The sequence below is a fragment of the Bos javanicus genome, chromosome 19, assembly GCF_032452875.1.
Source record: "Bos javanicus breed banteng chromosome 19, ARS-OSU_banteng_1.0, whole genome shotgun sequence".
Lineage (NCBI taxonomy): Eukaryota > Metazoa > Chordata > Mammalia > Artiodactyla > Bovidae > Bos > Bos javanicus.
In genome coordinates this window covers 16,147,041-16,167,801 of record NC_083886.1, presented here as the reverse complement: position 1 = coordinate 16,167,801, position 20,761 = coordinate 16,147,041, and the positions used below count along the sequence as shown (strand labels likewise).

The window sequence follows — 20,761 nt, the reverse complement described above, 5'->3', positions numbered from 1 at the left end:
CTTCATTTTCTGAATGTTGAGCTTTAAGCCAACTTTTTCACTCTCATCAAGAGGCTTTTGAGTTCCTCTTCACTTTCTGCCATAAGGGTGGTGTTATCTGCATATCTGAGGTTATTGATATTTCTTCCAGCAATCTTGATTCCAGCCTGTGCTTCTTCCAGTCCAGCATTTCTCATGATGTACTCTGCATAGAAGTTAAATAAGCAGGGTGACAATATACAGCCTTGACGAACTCCTTTTCCTATTTGGAACCAGTCTGTTGTTCCATGTCCAGTTCTAACTGTTGCTTCCTGACCTGCATACAGATTTCTCAAGAGGCAGGTCAGGTGGTCTGGTATTCCCATCTCTTTCAGAATTTTCCACAGTTTATTGTGATCCACACAATCAAAGGCTTTGGCATAGTCAATAAAGCAGAAATAGATGTTTTTCTGGAACTCTCTTGCTTTTTCCGTGATCCAGAGGATGTTGGCAATTTGATCTCTGGTTCCTCTGCCTTTTGTAAAACTAGCTTGAACATCAGGAAGTTCACAGTTCACGTATTGCTGAAGCCTGGCTTGGAGAATTTTGAGCATTACTTTACTAGCATGTGAGATGAGTGCAACTGTGCAGTAGTTTGAGCATTTTTTGCATTGCCTTTCTTTGGGATTGGAATGAAAACTGACCTTTTCCAGTCCTGTGGCCACTGCTGAGTTTTCCAGATTTGCTGGCATATTGAGTGCAGCACTTTCACAGCATCGTCTTTCAGGATTTGAAATGGCTCAACTGGAATTCCATCACCTCCACTAGCTTTGTTTGTAGTGATGCTTTCTAAGGCCCACTTGACTTCACATTCCAGGATGTCTGGCTCTAGGTCAGTGATCACATCATCGTGATTATCTGGGTTGTGAAGATCTTTTTGTACAGTTCTTCTGTGTATTCTCTCCTTTTCATTACCCCCTTTTATCCTCCTGGCCACCTCTGTCTCCTTCCTCCCTCTTCTCTTCTCTGTATAACTCCGTGAATGTCTCTGAGAGGTCCAGACTGTGGAGCACACATAAGGAAGTGATTACTGGCTAGCTTGCTCTCTCCTCTTTTGATTCCACCTCATCTCATTTGGGTCACCTCTAACTCCCTCCTCCCTCTTCTCTTCTCCATGTAACGCTGGGAACCTCTCTGGTGTCCCTCACTGTGGAGAAACTTTTCACCTTTAACCTAGATGTTTTATCAGCAGTGCTGTATAGAAAGAAAAGTCTTCAGACTACTGTAAAAATAAGACCGAAACCCATAAGCAGGAGGCTTAAGTCCAAATCCTGAGAACATCAGAGAACTCCTGACTCCACGGAACATTAATCGATAGGAGCTCATCAAACGTCTCCACACCTACACTGAAACCAAGCACCACCCAGGGGCCAACAAGTTCCAGAGCAAGACATACCACGCAAATTCTCCAGCAACACAGGAACACAGCCCTGAGCTTCAATATACAGGCTACCCAAAGTTACTCCAAAACCAGTGACATCTCATAACTCATTACTGGACACTTCATTGCACTCCAGAGAGAAGAAATCCAGCTCCACACACCAGAACACTGACACAAGCTTCCCTAACCAAGAAACCTTGACAAGCCACCAATACAACCTCACCCACAGTGAGGAAACTCCATAATAAAGAGAACTCCACAAACTGCCAGAATATAGAAAGGCCACCCCAAACGCAGCAATATAAACAAGATGAATAGACAGAGGAATACCCAGCAGGTAAAGGAACAGGATAAATGCCCACCAAACCAAACAAAAGAGGAAGAGATAGGGAATCTACCTGATAAAGAATTCCGAATAATGATAGTGAAAATGATCCAAAATCTTGAAATAAAAATGGAATCACAGATAAATAGCCTGGAGACAAGGACTGAGAAGATGCAAGAAAGGTTTAACAAGGACCTAGAAGAAATAAAAAAGTCAATATATAATGAATAATGCAATAAATGAGATCAAAAACACTCTGGAGGCAACAAATAGTAGAATAATGGAGGCAGAAGATAGGATTAGTGAAGTAGAAGACAGAACAGTAGAAATAAATGAATCAGAGAGGAAAAAAGAAAAATGAATTAAAAGAAATGAGGACAATCTCAGAGACCTCCAGAACAATATTAAATGCTCCAACATTCGAATCATAGGAGTCCCAGAAGAAGACAAAAAGAAAGACCATGAGAAAATACTTGAGGAGATAATAGATGAAAACTTCCCTAAAATGGGGAAGGAAATAATCACCCAAATCCAAGAAACCTAGAGAGTCCCAAACAGGATAAACCCAAGGCGAAACACCCCAAGACACATATTAATCAAATTAACAAAGATCAAACACAAAGAACAAATATTAAAAGCAGCAAGGGAAAAACAATAAATAACACATAAGAGGATTCCCATAAGGATAACAGCTGATCTTTCAATAGAAACTCTTCAGGCCAGGAAGGAAAGGCAAAACATACTTAAAGTGATGAAAGAAAATAACTACAGCCCAGATTACTGTACCCAGCAAGGATCTTATTCAAACATGAAGGAGAAATCAAAAGCTTTATAGACAAGCAAAAGCTGAGAGAATTCAGCACCACCAAACCAGCTCTCCAACAAATGCTAAAGGATATTCTCTAGACAGAAAACACAAAAAGGGTGTATAAACTCAAACCCAAAATGATAAAGTAAATGACAACAGGATCATACTTATCAATAATTACCTTAAATGTAAATGGGTTGAATGCCCCAACCAAAAGACAAAGACTGGCTGAATGGATACAAAAACAAGACCCTTATATATGTTGTCTACAAGAGACCCACCTCAAAACAAGGGACACATACAGACTGAAAGTGAAGGGCTGGAAAAAGATATTCCATGCAAATAGAGACCAAAAGAAAGCAGGAGTAGCAATACTCATATCAGACAAAATAGACTTTAAAACAAAGGCTTTGAAAAGAGACAAAGAAGGACACTACATAATGATCTAAGGATCAATCCAAGAAGAAGATATAACAATTATAAATATATATGTAACCAACATAGGAGCACCGCAATATGTAAGACAAATGCTAACAAGTATGAAAGGGGAAATTAACAATAACACAATAATAGGGGGAGACTTTAATACCCCACTCACACCTATGGATAGATCAACTAAACAGAAAATTAACAAAGAAACACAAACTTTAAATGATACAATAGACCAGTTAGACCTAATTGATATCTCTAGGACATTTCACCCCAAAACAATGAATTACACCTTTTTCTCAAGCACACACAGAACCTTCTCCAGAATAGATCACATCCTGGGCCATAAATCTAGCCTTGGTAAATTCAAAAAAATTGAAATCATCCTAAGCATCTTTTCTGACCATAATGCAGTAAGATTAGATCTCAATTATAGGAGAAAAACTATTAAAAATTCCAACATATGGAGGCTGAACAACACGCTTGTGAATAACCAACAAATAACAGAAGAAATCAAAAAGAAATCAAAATATGCATAGAAACTAATGAAAACACAACAACCCAAAACCTGTGGGACACTGTAAAAGCAGTGCTAAGGGGAAAGTTCATAGCAATATAGGCATACCTCAAGAAACAAGAAAAAAGTCAAATAAATAACCTAACTCTACACCTAAAGCAACTAGAAGAGGAAGAAATGAAGAACCCCAGGGTTAGTAGAAGGAAAGAAATCTTAAAAATTAGGGCAGAAATAAATGAAAAAGAAACAAAAGAGACCATAGCAAAAATCAGCAAAGCCAAAAGCTGGTTCTTTGAAAGGATAAATAAAATTAACAAACCATTAGCCAGACTCATCAAGAAACAAAGGGAGAAAAATCAAATCAATAAAATTAGAAATGAAAATGGAGAGATCACAACAGACAACACAGAAATATAAAGGATCATAAGAGACTACTATCAGCAATTATATGCCAATAAAATGGACAATGTGGAAGGAATGGATAAATTCTTAGAAAAGTACAACTTTCCAAAACAGAACCAGGAAGAAATAGAAAATCTTAACAGACCCATCACAAGCACGGAAATTGAAACTGTAATCAGAAATCTTCCAGCAAACAAAAGCCCAGGTCCAGACAGCTTCACAGCTGAATTCTACCAAAAATTTAGAGAAGAGCTAACATCTATCCTACTCAAACTCTTCCAGAAAATTGCAGAGGAAGGTAAACTTCCACACCCATTCTATGAGGCCACCATCACCCTAAAACCAAAACCTGACAAAGATGCCACAAAAAAAGAAAACTACAGGTCAATATCACTGATAAACATATAAGCAAAAATCCTTAACAAAATTCTAGCAATCAGAATCCAACAACACATTAAAAAGATCATACACCATGACCAAGTGGGCTTTATCCCAGGGATGCAAGGATTCTTCAATATCTGCAAATCAATCAATGTAATTCACTACATTGACAAATTGAAAAATAAAAGTCATATGATTATCTCAACAGATGCAGAGAAAGCCTTTGACAAAATTCAACATCCATTTATGATAAAAACTCTCCAGAAAGCAGGAATAGAAGGAACATACCCCAACATAATAAAAGCTATATATGACAAACCCACAGCAAACATTATCCTCAATGGTGAAAAATTGAAAGCATTTCCCCTAAAGTCAGGAACAAGACAAGGGTGCCCACTTTCACCACTACTATTCAACATAGTTCTGGAAGTTTTGGCCACAGCAATCAGAGCAGAAAAAGAAATAAAAGGAATCCAAACTGGAAAAGAATAAGTAAAACTCTCGCTGTTTGCAGATGACATGATCCTCTACATAGAAAACCCTAAAGACTCCACCAGAAAATTACTAGAGCTAATCAATGAATATAGTAAAGTTGCAGCATATAAAATCAACACACAGAAATCCCTTGCATTCCTATATGCTAATAATGAGAAAATAGAGAAATTAAGGAAACAATTCCATTCACCATTGCAACAAAAAGAATAAAATACTTAGGAATATATCTACCTAAAGAAACTAAAGACCTATATATAGAAAACTATAAAACACTGGTGAAAGAAATCAAAGAGGACACTAATAGATGGAGAAATATACCACGTTCATGGATCAGAAGAATCAATATAGTGAAAATGAGTATACTACCCAAAGAAATCTATAGATTCAATGAAATCCCTATCAAGCTACCAACGGTATTCTTCACAGAGCTAGAACAAATAATTTCACAATTTGTATGGAAATACAAAAAACCTTGAATAGCCAAAGCAATCTTGAGAAAGAAGAATCAACTTTTCTGACTTCAGGCTCTACTACAAAGCCACAGTCATCAAGACAGTATGGTACTGGCACAAAGACAGAAATATAGATCAATGGAACAAAATAGAAAGCCCAGAGATAAACCCACGCACCTATGGTTACCTTATCTTTGACAAAGGAGGCAAGAATATACAATGGAGAAAAGACAATCTCTTTAACAAGTGGTGCTGGGAAAACTGGTCAACCACTTGTAAAAGAATGAAACTAGAACACTTTCTAATATCATACACAAAAATAAACTCAAAATGGATTAAAGATCTAAAAGTAAGACCAGAAACTATAAAACTCTTAGAGGAGAACACAGGCAAAACACTATCCGACATAAATCACAGCAGGATCCTCTATGACCCACCTCCCAGAATATTGGAAATAAAAGCCAAAATAAACAAATGGGACCTAATCAAAATTAAAAGCTTCTGCACAACAAAAGAAACTATTAGCAAGGTGAAAAGACAGCCTTCAGAATGTGAGAAAATAATAGCAAATGAAGCAACTGACAAACAACAAATCTCAAAAATATACAAGTAACTCCTGCAGCTCAATTCCAGAAAAATAAACAACCCAATCAAAAACTGGGCCAAAGAACTAGACATTTCTCCAAAGAAGACATACAGATGGCTAACAAACACATGAAAAAATGCTCAACATCACTCATTATCAGAGAAATGCAAATCAAAACCACTATGAGGTACCATTTCACGCCAGTCAGAATGGCTGTGATCCAAAAGTCTACAAGCAATAAATGCTGGAGAGGGTGTGGAGAAAAGGGAACCCTCTTACACTGTTGGTGGGAATGCAAACTAGTACAGCCCCTATGGAGAACAGTGTGGAGATACCTTAAAAAACTGGAAATAGAACTGCCTTATGACCCAGCAATCCCACTGCTGGGCATACACACTGAGGAAACCAGAACTGAAAGAGACATGTGTACCCCAATATTCATCACAGCACTGTTTCTAATAGCCAGGACGTGGAAGCAACCTAGATGTCCATCAGCAGATGAATGGATAAAGAAAGCTGTGGTACATATACACAATGGAATATTACTCAACCATTAAAAAGAATACATTCAAATCAGTTCTAATGAGGTGGATGAAACTGGAGCCAATTATACAGAGTGAAGTAAGCCAGAAAGAAAAACACCAATACAGAATACTAATGCACATATATGGAATTTAGAAAGATGGTAACGATAACCCTGTATGCGAGACAGCAAAAGAGACACAGATGTATAGAACAGTCTTTTAGACTCTGTGGGAGAGGGAGAGGGTGGGATGATTTGGGAGAATGGCATTGAAACATGTATAATATCATATAAGAAATGAATCGCCAGTCCAGGTTCGATGCAGTACAGGATGCTTGGGGCTGGTGCAATGGGATGACCCAGAGGGATGGTATGGGGAGGGAGGTGGGAGTGGGGTTCAGGATTGGGAACATGTGTACACCCGTGGTGGATTCATGTTGATGTATGGCAAAACCAATACAATATTGTAAAGTAATTAGCCTCCAATTAAAATAAATAAATTTAAATTAAAAAAATAAAGTCATTCTCAAAAGTGAAAAAAATAATTATAACCCTTTATAAAATTCTTAATGTTGCATAAACAGATAACCAGCAAAGACCTACTGTATTTGTATGTACAGGGAACTCTGCTCAATATTCTGTAATAACCTAAATGGGAAAAGAATTTGAAAAAGAATAGATACATGCATAAGGGAGTCACTTTGCTGTACACCTGAAACTAACACAATATTGTCAATTAATTATACTCAAATATAGAATAAAATTTTTTAAATAAAATCATTAAAATAAATTAATAAAAAGAAAAGAGCAGAGAGAGATATGTATGCTTGCCATCCTATGCTTTCTCCATAATATTGCAGTACAACTAGTATTCTTTAGACCCAGTTTCTTCGTATTTCTTAGACATGAGGGCTGCCTCAAACACAGATCCACATTTCCTGCTGACCTGACAGAAAAGATTCTGCATCTCTATCCCAAAGGGAGAATCAGTTCTACTCATGCCCAAGAACAGAGTCCCAGTCCTAGTATCTTCTGTAATACAAGCCCTGCCAAGAAGTCCCTGCCTCCCAGTCTTCTTGTAGCTTCTGCATCTAGAGTCCTCTCACCTTTCCTCCCAACCTTAACACCCTCTGCATCAGGCCCTACCACTGGTGAATCCTTCTGGCTCACTCACCATATGTACTGTCTCACCCCCAAAATGCTTAAGGAGGATGCCTTCTCATCCTGCTGGGCAACCGGGAACCCACGGAAGCTGGAACTGAGACACCACATAGAGAAAGGACCCAGGGCTTGTGGGTGAGCATGATGTCCTGGCCGTGCCAGTCCAACTCTGTAACTATGGAGAACTTTCTACAGTTCAAAACCACTGCCTTTAGGTGGTGGAACACAGTCCTTAAATGTGCTGGGAACTGAAGCCTACCAAATCCCTGCTGCTGCTGCTGCTGCTGCTGCTAAGTCGCTTCAGTCGTGTCCGACTCTGTGCGACCCCATAGACGGCAGCCCACCAGGCTCCCCCGTCCCTGGGATTCTCCAGGCAAGAACACTGGAGTGGGTTGCCATTTCCTTCTCCAATGCATGAAAGTGAAAAGTGAAAGTGAAGTCGCTCAGCCGTGTCCGACTCTTAGAGACCCCATGGACTACAGGCTACCAGGCTCCTCCATCCATGGGATTTTCCAGGCAAAAGTACTAGAGTGGGTTGCCATTGCCTTCTCTGACCAAATCCCTAACAGCCTAAAAATCATTGACCTCACCTGGAACCTTGGATCTAGTTTTACAGGTGAGTCGTTTTTTAAATCTTCCACACTTCAGACTTGGGGGGAAATTCTATCTGACCTGAATTGGGGATTTAACCTGAGTTGTTGGCTATTTTTAATGGGCAATGGGATGGCATTCACATCTCCTTAGTTATGCCAGAATGCAGGTTGGTGGTAACTGCACAGAAAGGTGGGCCAGAAGTGACAGGAACTAACTCCTGAGAAATAAAAACCAAGGTACCAAGTACACACACATACACATACACACACACACACACACACACAAATCACAGAACACAAGCATATGGTGCATTCTTTGGGCTTCTCCTTTAGCACTTTGCATTTAGTTTAAAAGGGTGTAGTTCTTCTTCTCCCCACTCCCTTTTAGATTATAAACTCTGGCAAAGCACTAAGGGCTTGGTTTCTCTTTCTGGATTTAGAAGACAGTTCACCAAGTGACTGCCAGCCACATTTTTACCCACAGAACCCTAACTCCCCTTATGCCTGATGTGTCCCTTGCCCTTCCTCCCTCCCAGTGATATGCTGCTGCTAAGACCCCAACTTTCTCTCCCTAGGCCCACGAAGGGGAAGACGTCCAGCCCTGACCTCAAGCTCCCAAGTGTCCGGATCCCAAGTCCTTAACAATCTGTAGGTTTTTGGTAGACTGTTGCTACGGAGAGAGAGAGAGAAGGCAATGGCAACCCACTCCAGTACTCTTGCCTGGAGAATCCCAGGGACGGGGGAGCCTTGTAGGCTGCTGTCTATGGTGTCACACAGAGTCGGACACGACTGAAGTGACTTAGCAGCCTCAGCAGCTAACGAGATAGGAGTCACGGAGCCAAGACTCAGACTCGAGGAAACAGTGGGCCAGGGTCTGCCCAGGAGCGGGCTGGGTGGGGTTGTGCCGCTTTGGGCAGTAATGAGAGTAACAGGTAGCCCGTGGACTAGACCAGGTACCTGTCCGAGGTCTGTTAGGCCCGGGGCAGGAGTCGGGGGTGGGGTGGGGTAGGGTGGGGCACAGCAGGAAGTGAGCTGCTGGCCAGTGAGGGAAGTTTCACATGCTGCTCCCCATCACTCGAATTACTGCCCAAATCACACCCCCTCACCCCACCCCCATCCCCACCATGGTGGTGGTAAAATTGTCTTTCTATAAAAGAAAGGTGCCAAAAAAGGTTGGGGGCTGCTCGATTAGACTTAGGATAAGAAGCTGAGGTTCAAATATGTGGCAGTAGTGAAAGTGAAAGCTGCTCAGTCATATCTGTCTCTTTGCCACCCCATGGACTACACAGTCCATGGAATTTTCAGGCCAGAATACTGGAGTGGGTAGCCTATCCCTTCTCCAGGGGATCTTCCCAACCCAGGGATGGAACCCAGGCCTCCATAGTGAAGTCGCTCAGTCGTATCCGACTCTTTGCGATCCCATGGACTGTAGCCTACCAGGCTTCTCAGTCCATGGGATTTTCGGATTTTCCAGGCAAGAGTACTGGAGTGGGTTGCCATTTCCTTCCCCAGGGATCTTCCCGACCCAGGGATCGAACCCAGGTGTCCTACATTGTAGGCAGACACTTTACCCTCTGAGCCACCAGGGAAGCCCGGCCTCCATAAGGGAAGCTCAAGAATACTGGAGTGAGTACCCTATCCCTTCTCCAGGGGATCTTCCCAGCCCAAGGATCGAACCCAGGTCTCCACAGGGGAAGCTCAAGAATACTGGAGTGGGTAGCCTATCCCTGCTCCAGGGGATTTTCCCAACCCAGGAATCGAGGGGTCTCCTGCATTGCAGGCGGATTCTTTACCAACTGAGCCACCAGGTAAGCCCGTTTGGCAACTGCGGGGGCGGGGGGCGGGGAGGGAGCGACAAACTTACCCAGGTGCGCTGCTCAGAAGTTTCCAGGATCCTTGTCCCCAGTTTGAAAGGCGAGCTGGTAAACGCTAGGCGAGCTGGCACATCCAGCCAACGGTGACGACGCTGCCTCCGCCCCTCGAAACTTAGCGAGCGAAGCGCCTGGGCTTTAAACACGTGATTGTCTGGGTGGTGGCCGGAGATTTCTCCTTCTGTGCCTGCTTATCTGTACTTTCTAAGATATTCTGCACGACAGGTCTAAAAGAAGGAAGCTCACTTAAAGAAACAAAGAAAACGAAACGGGCGAGGTCCGCTTTCTTCCGGGCTCGGAGTCTCCATCAGCCAGCCAGCGGCCCTTCCCGCCTGTTAGCGCGGCAGCCAATCAGCTTGTCAGGCAGTGTCCCCCACGCGCCGGGAGCCACCCTGAGCGTTTGCTCGACTGTCCTTTATTTGGCTCATCACAGCCGAAGGGGTATCAGGCTTTCTACTCGGGACTCTTTCCAGCTGTACTCGCCTCGTTCCAACCGCACCGGTGTCCCCTGGACTTAAAGCCCAGTCGCCGCTGGGGACCGGGTAAGAGCCGTCTGTGCACCTAAACGAGGGTGGCGCGAAGATCCGGAGGCAGATTCGGACACACTCCCCGATCATCTGGGATGATCGGTCCGGAGCCAGCTCCATTGGCTTCTCTCAAAAGTATACGATTTTCTTGATACTTTTCTTAGGCCCGCTTTTTTATGGTAATAGACGTTTCTGCAGCTCAGCCGGTCTAAGACCTGTGATCCGAACCCTCAGACTTTGAAACTCTCGGAAGCCGCGTTTTAAAACCGGGAGAGAGAGAGAGATGAAGGAGAGGGCGGGAAGAAGGGAGGGAGGGAGGAATGCCTAAGGAACCCCGGAGTTAGTGGCGTCTCCTACCATCAGCCGCAGACTGAACCTTCGGAGGATTCCAACCCCAACCTTCAAGCCAGTTGAAAATGAATGGAACAACATATCCCCTGTCCGGATTCCAGGCTCTCAGGATCTGTGAGTATGGTTATTTTATGCAACTGAGTTTGGGGATAATTTGTTATGCACCTTAGTAAGGAACAATAGTATGTGTGTTCTTCTCAGGCTTCTTTTCCTAGTTTTCTAAACACTTTCCAACGTTTGCTATTTTCAGACTTTTTTTTTCTTTTTTCATTTGTGCTGCAAATATCTGTAGATCCATTTGGAGACAATGACATCTCTGAGATTACAGTTTCTGTAATCTGTAATCTATAATCCCCAACTTCCTCTCCCTTCGCTCTTTAAGGCCCTTCCCAGTCCAAGCAGGGAAAGACGTCCAGCCCTGACCTGATACATGATACATGATATATCCTATACTTAATTACATTTTCTTTAATGTCTCACAATAAAGTTACATACAATTTTCCTGAAGGATCTCGCACCTTTTTTCAGATAGTCCTATGTCCCTAATTTTTGAGGCAGTTTTAGATAGTATCTTTAAAAAATAATTTTGGGGGACATCCCTGGTGGCACAGTGGCTAAGAATCCGCCTGCCAGTGCAGGGGACAATCCTTGGTCTGGGAAGATCCCACATGCCACAGAGCAACTAAGCCTTTGGGCCACAACTGTGGAGCCTGCGCCGGAGTTGCAACCATGGAGCAGGCTTGCCTAGAGCCCCATGCTCTGCAACTAGAGAAGCCACCGCAATGAGAAGACTGTGCATCCAATGAAAAGTAGCCCCCTACTTGCCTCAACTAGAGAAAAACATGTGTGCGACAACAAAGACCCAGCACAGTCAAAAATAAATTGAAAAATTTTTTCTATGTTTGATAATATAAGTACAATTACTTTACACGCATAGATTTCTGCAACCAGAAAATTGACACACTTCCTTATTATTCTAATGATTTTTCTGCACTTTTTAAAAACATAGGCTTCCCTGATGGCTCAGTGGTAAAGTATCCACCTTGCAATGCAATGGACACAGCTTCAATCCCTGGCCTGGGAAGATCCGACATGCCCCGAAGGAACTAAGCCCACACACCACAACTACTGAGCCTGTATTCCAGAGCCCACATGCCGCAATTACTGAAGCCTGTGGATTTTGGAGCCGCAACTACTGAAGTCCGTGGATTCTGGAGCCCATGTTCCACAACAAGAGAAGCCACCGCAACGAGAAGCCCTCGGCGCTGCAATGAGAGAGTAACCCCTGCTCACTGCAACTAGAGAAAGTCCATGCAGCAACAAAGACCCAGTACAGACAAAAATAAATAAATAAAACATAGTCAATCAGGGAATTCCCTGGAGATCCAGTGGTTAGGACTCAGTGGTTTCATTTATTGCTAAGGCCCAGGTTCAATCCCTAGTTTGGAAACTAAGACCCTGCAAGCCAAGCAACTCAGCTAAAACACCAAAAGAACCCAGGAAACAATAGTCAGTCTTTTCAGTACCTATTTTCTATTTTTCCTGCTCAACTGGATTAGCTAGAATCTCTTGGGAAGCAGTGAATAAGTGTTGATAGTAGGCACTCTTCCTATGTTCACTATCTTAAGGGGATATCTCAGTAGTTTCTCAGCATGAAAACTATTTGCTGTGTGTTTTCTCATAAACACTTTTTATCACTTCCCAAAAGTTTGGTCATAGTTCTAATTTGCTAAGAGGCTTTATCACGAAAGAATATCCAAAATTTATTAGAAGCCTTCTCATCTATTCAGCTGATCCTATGATTTTTCTCATTGATTTTCTAGTGCTAAAATGAACATTAAATCCCTCATTTAGATACAGTGCTGTGTGTCAACTATATCTCAGTAAAACTAGAAGAAAAAAATAAATGAATTCCTGATTCAAATCACCTTGGCCATGATGTATTCTCATTTTTAGATATTGTTGGATTTGGTTTGCTAAAATTTTATTTAGAATTTTTTTCTTCTAGACATTGAGTGATGATGATCTGCAATTTTCCTCTCAGATTTTATTTGTCCAACTGATTATCAAGATTATGCTAACCAGTGTTCATAGCAGCAATATGTACAATAGCCAAGAGGTAGAAGCAGCCTAAGTATCCCATCGATAGATGGATGGATAAAGAAAATGTGGCATATACATATATATGTATGAATACTACTCACCCATTTCTAAAAAAGGATAAAATAATGCCATTTGCAGCAACAGGGATGGACCTAGAGACTTATCATATTAAGTGAAGTAAGTCAGACAGAGAAAGACAAATATATGACATCACTTATATGTGGAATCTAAAAAGTTAATACATGTAAACTTGTCTACAAAACAGAAACAGGCTCATAGACATAGAAAGCAATGTTACAGTTTCCAAAGAGGAAGTGGATAGAAGAGGGATAAATTAGGAGTTGGAGATTAATTACACACTTCTATATATAAAGGGGCTTTCCCGATAGCTCAGTTGGTAATCTGCCTGCAATGCAGGAGACCCCTGGTTCGATTCCTGGGTTGGGAAGACCTGCTGGAGAAGGGATAGGCTACCCACTCCAGTATTCTTCGGCTTCCCTTGTGGCTCAGCTGGCAAAGAATTTACCCGCAGTGAGGGAGACCTGGGTTCGATCCCTGGGTTGGGAAGATCCCCTGGAGAAGGGAAAGGCTACCCACTCCAGTATTCTGGCCTAGAGAATTCCATGGACTGTATAGTCCATGGGGTCGCAAAGAGTGGGACATGACTGAGTGAGTTTCACCTTCACTTTCTATATCTAAAATAGATAAACAACCTGGACCTACTGCATAAGCACAAGAAACTATATTCAATGTATATAATAGAAAAGAATATGAAAAAGAATATATATATACATATATAAATATACAGCTTCAGTATTCTTGCCTGGAGAATCCCCATGGACAGAGGAGCCTGGAGAGCTACAGTCCATGGTGTTGCAAAGAGTCCAAAGAGGAAATGGGTAGGAGAGGGATAAATTAGGAGTTGGGGATTAATTTCACATTCCTATATATAAAATAGATAAACAACACAACCGAGCGACTAAGCACAACACGCATACATATACATATATAACTGAATCAATTTGCTGTACAGAAGAAACTAGCACAACATTGTAAACCAACTATACTTCAATTAAAACAAGAGAAATGTAAATCCAGGAAATTGTTAGAAGAAATATGCAAAATAAAGGGATTTAAAAACAAGAGTATGCTAGCATCATAAAGTTATTTAGGCAGGGTTTCCTCTTCTGTTCTTGTGGGTAGTTTGTGTAATACTGAAACTCTCTTCTTTAAACTTGTATTTTAGAACTTGCTGTGATAGAGTTACTAAGCTTTTCTGGGTTTTTCCAGTGTATGCATATGTGTGTGCTAAGTTGCTTCAGTTGTGTCTAACTCTTTGTGACCCCATGAACTGGGGAACTAGAGAACCATTCCAAATTAAAGGAGATTAAGAAACACAAATATAATGTGTGTTCCTAGATTGTATCCCAGACCAGATTTTTTTCTTTTGCCATAAAATTCAAATAAGGTCTATAGATTAGGTCATAGTAGTGTATCAGTTTTAATTTACTGGTTTTGATTATTGTACTGTGAATGTCCTTATTCTTAAGAAATAACCACCAAAGTACTAGTGAAAAATGAAAGTGTTAGTCGCTCAGTGTCTGACTTTGTGACCCCATGGACTGTAGCCTGCCAGGCTCCTCTGTCCATGGAATTCTCCAGGTAAGAATATTGGAGTGAGTTGCCATTCCCTTCTCCAAGAGATCTTCCAGACCCAGTGATTGAACTCAGGTCTCCTGCTTTGCAGGTGGATTCTTTACTGTTTGAGCCATGAGGGAAGGAGTACTATGTCTGCAACTTACTCTCAAATATTTCAGGGGAAAAAAAAATGGCAGTAGAGGAGGATAAGGAGAAAAAAGCCATCAGGATAACCTGTGGTCAAAGGACTCTGGGCACAGTGCTATCTAATATCTAATTAAAAATATTTCCCTCTCACTCTAAGCAAGTCTTTACTATGTTTTGCTAAAATCAGGGTCTGATATTTCATGTAACTTGGGAAACGGAGGAAGAGATCTTTTTCTTCTTGGGATACAGAGCAGCATGGAAGGGGCAGAGCCTGCAAGAGTTGTTGGGTCAATCAAGGAAGTAACCAGCAGAAGTCTTGACATAGCAGTTCAGAGCAAAAAGTGAGAGGAGAGGACTAGATGAGATCTGAGGAGCATGGAAGCATTTCTGGCACTCTCAGAAATCTTAATGCAAGGAAACTAGAGAAAAGACCAAATTTTCTGTATTTACACATAATGAGAGCTCAGACAATATCAGATGGGTCTTAAAAATCTCAATGTCACTGATAACTAGAGAACTTATGGTCATTCAGATTGCAAATGGGTGGGGGTTTTCCTGCTAAAAAGAAAAGAAATTGAACAAAGCATTTTGAACCTCCCTCCGTTCCCCATGTGTTGATGGCAGAAGAAAGAAAAAGCGTAAAAACAGGTGCTGTAGAATTTTTGGTTATATAGATTCTCCAGTGTAGAAAGGCAACTGTATCCTGGTCTTTAGAACTACGTGAAACACACTGTAAATGCGGTTGCTGCCATGAATCACAGAATAGATCAGAAGTATATTTGGGTAAGGCCATTTGCAGCGACATGGATGGACCTAGAGAGTGTCATACTGAGTGAAATAAACCGGACAGAGGAGAAATATCATATGACATCCCTTATATGTGGACTCTAAAAAAAAAATGATACAAATGAACTTACTTACAAAACAGAGACTCACAGACTTAGAAAAGGAACTCATGGTTGCCGAGGGAAAGGATAGTTAAGGACTTTGGGAAGGACGTGTACACGCTGCTATACTTAAAATGGATAACCAACAAAGACCTGTTGTATAACACATGGAACTCTGCTCAATGTAATTGAATGGGAGTGGGGTTTGGGGGAGAATGGATACATGTCTATGTGTGGCTGAGTCCCTTCACTGTTCACCCGAAACTATCACAACATTCCTAATCAACTATACCCCAACACAAAATGTTTTGGATGTTAATAAAAATAAAATAACTATATATAGGGAATGAGATCATTACAGTCTTGTGCATGAGAGAATAAAAGGAAGTTGTAGGAAGTTGGAGTATTGTGGACGCGGGGATGCACCACCCACGTCCCCTTCAAAGGAGGCTTCCTGCCCAGACTTGGAAGAAGGCAGATGGCAGACCAGCCTTTAAATGTCAGCTCCTTCAGGGCCCACCTCAACTGCAATGAGCTGCCTTGCTTGGAGGCACAGACCACTCCCAGCCTCAGCTCACAACTGACAATGGGAAAATTGTTATAGACAATATCAAACCTCAGCCATTCAGCTCCACGCAGGACAACTCCGTTGGGCACGATTCACTGCACAGCATCCTGCCAGAATGGCTGAGGTTCTTGGAGGGCTACATCTCATTCAACGTCTTTCTCTACCCGAGTCTACTTCCTCCTGTTCTTTTCAGGGGGTTTGCTCTGTTGTAAACATCTTGCTCTGTTTAAACATCTGTTGTAAACATCTTTGCTCTGTTGTAAACATCTTGCATCTGTTTAGAGCAGCTCAGCATCTGCTTCCAGAGAACTTCAACCTGCAAGAGAGTGTGAGAGGATACAGCAGAGTCTGCTACATGGTACAACAGATGTAAGTTGATATATGAATAAAGGCACTTCACTACCTAGGATGAGTAGGAGGGACAAGGAGATGAGAGTAAGGTTGGCATGTGTTTGGGTTCTGAGGTTGGTTCTGATGCTTTTACAGAAACCTCAAATTAACAATGGATTAAATAATTTAGAAATGTATTTCTCATGAAAGTGAAAGTGTTAGTCGCTCAGTCACATCAGACCTTCTTTGTGACCTCACAGGCTGTAGCCCACCAGGCTTTTCTGAGAATGGGATTCTCCAGGCAAGGATACTGGAGTGGGTTGACATTTCCTCCTTCAGGGGATCTTCCCGACCCAGGGATTGAACCCGGGTCTCCCACATTGCAGGAAGATTCTTTACCACCTGAGCCACCAGGGAAGCCCAACCAGAAGGAGGCAGAGCTGGGATCTGAACCCAGGCAGCTGGCCCCTGAGCCCTTGCTCTTACCAATTTTGCTATACTGCCTCCTATTTCTCATAGAGAAGTAAAAAATGCTGTGTTACTCCTCTGTTGTTTGTTGTTGTTCATTTGCTAAGTCATGTCTGACTCTTTTGCGACCCCACGGACTGTAGCCCACCAGGTTCCTCTGTCCATGGGATTCTCCAGGCAAGAATACTGGCATGGGTTGCCATTTCTTTCTTCAGGGGATCTTCCCAATCCAGGGAACAAGCCTGTGTCTCCTGCACTGGCAGGCAGATTCTTTACCACTGAGCCACCAGGGAAGCCCATTATTCCTCTGAGAAGGTCATCAAAGTCCAAGACCCTTTCCATTTTGTTGCTCTGCTTCACTTGACATGCTTCACATACACATCAATATAGGCCAGGTCATGGTGCAGGAAAAAACCCATTCCCAAACCTCAGAGGCTTACAACAAACATTTTCTCACTTACACTGTAGGTCTGTTGGGGATTCACCTTGGCTCTGCTCCATATTCTTCTCACATGGGGATCAGGCTGCTAGAAAAACCCCTATCTGAGACATCACCACAACGCAGAGGGGATCATGACAATTAAGCAAAACACAAGCAATAACTGCCTTCAGAGATAATACCACACCTGCCTGTGGTTTTTGTCCCAGTCTGAAATACAGTTCAGAAACCTCAAGTTTTAGAGCTAATAAATGAATATAGTAAAGTTGCAGGATATAAAATTAACACACAGAAATCCCTCGCATTCCTATACACTAACAATGAGAGAACAGAAAGAGAAATTAAGAAGAGAAATTAATGGTCAATTCCATTGACCATTGCAATGAAAAGAACAAAATATTTAGGAATAAATCTGCCTAAAGAAACAAAAGACCCATATATAGAAAACTATAAAACACTGATGAAAGATTTTCAAAGATGACGCAAATAGATGGAGAAATATACCATGTTCATGGATTGGAAGAATCAATACAGTGAAAATGAGTATACTACCCAAAGCCATCTATAGATTCAGTAGAATCCCTATCAAGCTACTAATGGTATTTTTCAGAGAACTAGAACAAATAACTTCACAATTTGTATGGAAATACAAAAAGCCTAGAATAGCCAAAGCAATCTTGAGAAAGAAGAATGGAACTGAAGGAATCAACCTGCCTGACTTCAAACTATACTGCAAAGCTACAGTCATCAAGACAGTATTTTACTGGCACAAAGACAGAAAAATAGATCAATGGAACAAAATAGAAAGCCCATAGATAAATCCACATACCTATGGACACCTTATCTTTGACAAGGGAGGCAAGAATATACAATGGAGAAAAGACAATCTCTTTAACAAGTGGTGCTGGGAAAACTGGTCAACCACTTATAAAAGAATGAAACTAGAACACTTTCTAACACCATACACAAAAATAAACTCAAAATGGATTAAAGGTCTAAATGTAAGACCAGAAATAGAGGAAAACATAGGCAAAACACTCTCTGATATAAATCACAGCAGGATCCTCTATGACCCACCTCCCAGAGTAATGGAAATAAGAGCAAAAATAAACAAATGGGACCTAATTAAAAGCTTTTGCACAATGAAGGAAACTATAAGCAAGGTGAAAAGACAGCCTTCAGAATGGGAGAAAATAACAGCAAAAAAAGCAACTGACAATTAATCTCAAAAATATATGAGCAGTTCCTACAGCTCAATTCCAGAAAAATAAATGACCTAATCAAAAAATGGGCCAAAGAACTAAACAGACATTTCTCCAAAGAAGACATACAGATGGCTAACAAACACATGAAAAGATGCTTAACATCACTCATCATCAGAGAAATGCAAATCAAAACCACAGTGAGGTACCATCTCATGCCAGTCAGAATGGCTGCTATCAAAAAGTCTACAAACAATAAGTGCTGGAGAGGGTGCGGAGAAAAGGAAACCCTCTTACACTGTTGGTGGAAATGCAAACAGTACAGCAACTATAGAGAATAATGTGGAGATTCCTTAAAAAACTGGAAATAGAACTGCCTTATGACCCAGCAATCCCACTACTGGGCATACACACCGAGGAAACCAGAATTGAAAGAGACACATGTACCCCACTGTTCATTGCAGCACTGCTTATAATAGCCAGGACATGGAAGCAACCTAGATGTCCATCAGCAGATGAATGGATAAGAAAGCTGCGGTACATATACACAATGGAATATTAACTCAGCCATTAAAAGAATGCGTTTGAAACAGTTCTAATGAGGTGGATGAAACTGGAGCCTATCATACAGAGTGAAGTAAGCCAGAAAGAAAAACACCAATACAGTATATTAACACATATATATGGAATTTAGAAAGATGATAACAATCACCCTATATGTGAGACAGCAAAAGAGACACAGATGTAAAAAACAGACGTTTGGACTCTGTGGGAGAAGGTGAGGGTGGGATAATTTGAGAGAATAGCATTGAATCATGTATATTATCATATATGAAATAGATCGCCAGTCCAGGTTCAAGGCATAAGACAGGGTCCTCAGGGCCGGTGCACTGGGATGACCCTGAGGGATGGGATGGGGATGGAGGTAGGAGGGGTGTTCAGGAGGGGGGACACATGTACATCTGTGGCTGATTCATGTCAATGTATGGCAAAAACCACTACAATATTATAAAGTAATTAGACTCCAATTAAAATAAATAAACCTTTAAAAAACTCAAGTTTTCAGTAATACAAGAGCATGTCCAAAATTACGTATACAGAGGCCACCTAGTTTTAATTTGGTTGTCTGAACCACAGCTACTCCCATTTGACTTTTGAGTGCATTCCCTTCCTCAGTGGCCAAAGCAGATGCACAGTGCATGTCTGAAGGGCCGCAAGTCGGGCTGCTCTGGTCAGTAAAATTTAAGTTCAGCCATGTATAAACCTTCTGACTTCCTCAATATGTGCAGATTCTTCCATCATTTCTCTTTTTAATTGCAAATCTTTCAATAGAAAGCACTGATGATTAAAATATCCAACCCTTGATGGGGTGTTGGCTCCTAGTCTAGACTCAGATTGTGTCCCTAGGCCTCCTTTATATTCACCTAATCATTCATGTTCAGGGAAAACTAATCAGATCTCATGAACAGGCTTAGAGGTTATGTTAATGAGGAAATGCTTTATAGGCCATATATTTTATCCAATTGTTACACAAGCATTATACATATGCTTTTAAATTTTTTTTTTTTTTTTTTTGGCCACACCATGCAGTATGTGGAACTTCCTGATCAGGAATCAGACTCAAGCCCCCTGTAATAGAAGCACAGAGTTTTAACCACTGAACCATCAGGGGCTTCCCAGGTTGGTTTAGTGGGTTAAGAACCCACCTGCCAATGCAGGAGACGTAAGAGATGCAGGTTCGATCCCTGGGTCAGGAAGATCCCCTGGAGGACAGCATGGCAATCCACTCCAGTATTCTGGCCTGGAGAATCCCAATGGATAGAGGAGCTTTGTGGGCTACAGTCCATAGGGTCGCAAAGAACTGGACATGACCGAGCAACAGACACACATATCAGGGAAGCCCCTATGTGTGCTTTTTCTTTTAAAAATGTATTTATTTTATTTGTGTGCTTCTTTATAGCTTTTTAAAAAAGAAAAAAAAAATTTGACTGCGCTGGGTCTTGGTTGTGGCAAGCAGGAGCTACTCTCTGTTGTGGAGCGTGGGCTTTTCATTGCGGTGGCTTCTCTTGTTGCGAAGCATGGGCTCTAGGGCACGTGGGGCTCAGTAGCTGTGGCACTCGAGCTTAGTTTTCCACACACCATATGGGATCTTCCAAACT

At 41.6% G+C, this 20,761-nt stretch overlaps 1 protein-coding gene and 1 long non-coding RNA gene across 3 annotated transcripts in view; one reads left to right on the top strand and one right to left on the bottom strand.

Moving 5' to 3' along the window:
• SLFN12 (schlafen family member 12) overlaps positions 1–10,014 on the bottom strand; it is a 34,210-nt gene extending 24,196 nt beyond the window's left edge. For both annotated transcript variants that reach the window (XM_061390363.1, XM_061390364.1), the window contains exon 1: positions 9,936–10,014. The gene's annotated coding sequence lies outside the window, so the exon portion shown is untranslated. The remainder of the gene's footprint in view (positions 1–9,935) is intronic.
• Positions 10,015–10,511: 497 nt separating this feature from the next.
• On the top strand, positions 10,512–12,747 carry LOC133231796 (uncharacterized). Its single transcript, XR_009731237.1, has 3 exons — positions 10,512–10,604; positions 10,833–10,934; positions 11,830–12,747. It is a non-coding gene; the product is annotated as an uncharacterized LOC133231796 (long non-coding RNA).
• Positions 12,748–20,761: the final 8,014 nt, after the last annotated feature.